The 3060-nt window shown below is 44.5% G+C and overlaps 1 pseudogene; it reads left to right on the forward strand.

The window, feature by feature from the left end:
- Nucleotides 1–482: 482 nt before the first annotated feature.
- Nucleotides 483–935, forward strand: LOC101536119 (high mobility group protein B3-like; annotated as a pseudogene).
- Nucleotides 936–3060: the final 2125 nt, after the last annotated feature.

Consider the following 3060-nt stretch of genomic DNA (forward strand, 5'->3'; position numbering starts at 1 on the left):
ATTCGCTGTAAGACAAGACTTAGGCCCAGGGTGGTCCCAGGAGGGTTCGAGTAACCTACCGAACAGCCAGGTGACCGCAATCCCACCACCCTGACCCTCAGTTTCTGTTTGCAAAGGGAGATGGCTGTCAATTGAAAGAAAGGTGTGGGTTTTTTTTTTTTTTTTTTGAACCTTTAAAGTTTGCTTATGTTTAGAAGGCAGAGAGAGTCCAACAGATGGTGAGGGAGAGGTTGCACTCCCTGGCTCCTTCTCCAGCTGTCTCTAACAACTGTGGTTGGACAAGCCAGGCCAAGGCCTGGTGCCAGGAACTCAACCCAGGGATGCACAGATTGGAGCCATCACTTACTCTGAACTGCATCAAACACCTGCTTCTAAGGAAAGACTCTTTTATGTAACGTGTGAAGGTACCTCCAAGAAATCGGTAGGAAAAGTGGAAGTAAAAAAATACATTTAGGTCCAGACTAGCGTACAATTCAATCAGGATGGCTAAAAGTGTCCCCAAGAAGTCAAAGGGCAAGTTGTTAGTGTATGTGCAGACATGCCAGGAGGAACATAAGAGGAAAAACCCAGAGATCCCTGTGAATTTCACAGAATTTTCCCAGAAGTGCTCTGAGAGGTGGAAACCAACGTCTGGGAAGGAGAAATCCAAATCTGACCAGATGGCGAAGGAAGCTAAAGTGCGCTATGATTGGGAAATGAAGGATTATGCACCAGCTAAGGAAGGCAAGAAAAAAAAGGACCCACATGTCTCTAAAAGACCCCCATAAGGATTCTTCCTCTTCATTTCAGAATTTTGCCACAAGATCAAATCCACCAACCCTAGAATCTCCATGGGAGATGCAGCCAAGAAGTTGGGTGCGATGTGGAACAACCTGAGTGATGGTGAAAAGAATCTGTACATCATTAAAGTGGCAAAGCTAAAGGAGAAGTACTAGAAGGATGTTGCCAGCAAAGAGAAACCAAAAGGAAGTCGAGGACGGCCTGAGGCCTCGGGACCCTGCGCCTATGTGGGAGATCCAGAAGTGGCTCCTGGCTTCAGCTTGGCCACTTGGGAGGTGAATCAGTGAACAGAAGATCTTCCTCTCTGTCTCTCCTCCTCTCTGTATATCTGACTTTCCAATAAAAATAAAATAAATCTTAAAAAAAAAGTGGAAGAGGAAGACAAAGAAGAAGAGGGATACAAACAAACTAGGTTGTTCTGTTTCCTTGTGAACACCTTAGAGGAGGGGAGTGTGGTAACCAGCACGTCTCTTGTCTGAGATGTGTCTATTGCCTTCATTAGGCTTAATTACAGAAGTTCAACACAATCACTGTGGTTTCTTGAAGTGTTCTCAAAGTTGTCAGTTTCCCTGATGCGGCCATGGGTGTGTGGAGCATCCTGAAACTGTATCAAAGCTGTACATGTTTCCAAATGCTCTTAACAGGAAAAGGCACTTTTGTGTTCTCTTTACTCTGTGCACTTTGCTGTTGACATAACAAAGGCATTTCAAGATGTTTCTGGCCTTCTCATTTAATGTGTAAGGCTGTGTTAGCTCTCTGGTGGTGGCCTACAGCTCCTGAGTTCCTGACTGTACATACAGTTTGTAAAGAGAGAACAACAGTGACAAACGCCAGATGCTCCTTGTGTGGCACTAAGCCAGTGGTGCAGGTGCCTGTACAGGGGCTGAAGCTCAGAGTGTGCATTGCGAGGCTGGACCTGTTAACACCGCAATGGGCATCTGTTTCACTTCTGGCTGTCTTGCCTTTGTATACAGTGACATGGCATTCTGCTGCCATTAGTAGCTGTGGACATAAAGGGGGGTCAGCTAGCATGAGAAGGGTTGGATTTTTGTTTGTTTCGGTTTGTTTCACTTGAGCGCGGTAGTTTTCCAACTGTTTTTTTGAAACAAGCTGTAGAACTCTTCAGCGTCAGCAAAGTGCCACTGCCAGCAATGGAAGTTCTAGAACCTTCCATACTTAAATATATCTTGTGATGTTATCTTTTTTTGCATGTTTAGAACGTGCAAATGTTTTTAAGTTAACAGTATTACATTTAAAATACATTTATTTTGTTGAAAATATTTTGAAATCCATGCATAATTTTTTTGTGGTACACATTTTCCATGAACTTTTAAAAAAAATCTACTACTGTTAGAGATGGATAGGATCGCAGTTTTTAAAAATTTTTGTTTTTTTATTTTCATCCACTGGTTCACTCTGAAAATGCCCACAACAGCCAGGGCTGGGCCAGAATAAAGCCAGGAGCCTGGACACTTGGGGATTTCAGGTACCCAGGCACTTGAACCCTGCTGGCTTCTAGGAGACATTGGTAGGAAGGCTGATGGGAAGTGAAATTTAGCCAGGACTTGAACAAGCATTCTGATTTTCAATGCAGTTATTCCAAGCTTAGTCTGCTCTGCCACAATGTCTGCTCTGAAAGATTAAAAAAAAAAATTGTACAGGGCCCAGCGCAATAGCCTAGTGGCTAAAGTCCTCACCTTGAACATGCACCAGAATCCCATATGAGCGCCGGTTTTAATCCCAGCAGCTCCACTTCCCTTCCAGCTCCCTGCTTGTGGCCTGGGAAAGCAGTCAAGGATGGCCTAAAGCCATGGGACCCTGTACCCCTGTGGGAGACCCGGAAGAGGTTCCTGGCTTCTGGCTTCGGGTCAGCGCAGCACCAGCCGTTGTGGTCACTTGGGGAGTGAATCATCGGACAGAAGATCTTCCTGTCTCTCCTCCTCTCTGTATATCTGACTTTGTAATAAAAAAAAAATAAATCTTAAAAAAAATCAGCTCATACTTTCCCCTCTTATTATGAAAACTAAGGTATATTATTGCCTCATTATTATTACAATATTATTGTAAAATACAGAAACATAAATAAACATTGATTGTAAAGGGCCGCAGTTGCGGTGCAGTAGGTTAAGCTGTAGCTTGTGAGTGCCACTTTCTGTCTCATTGGCACTGCTTCTGTCCAGCCCTATGGTATGACTTCTAAGGAAGCAGCAGAAAGTGGCCCAAGGATTTGGACCCCTGCCACCCACGGGGGAGACCAGGATGGAGCTCTTGGCTCCCGGT

This window comes from Ochotona princeps, chromosome 22 (assembly GCF_030435755.1).
Source record: "Ochotona princeps isolate mOchPri1 chromosome 22, mOchPri1.hap1, whole genome shotgun sequence".
Taxonomy (NCBI): Eukaryota; Metazoa; Chordata; class Mammalia; order Lagomorpha; family Ochotonidae; genus Ochotona; species Ochotona princeps.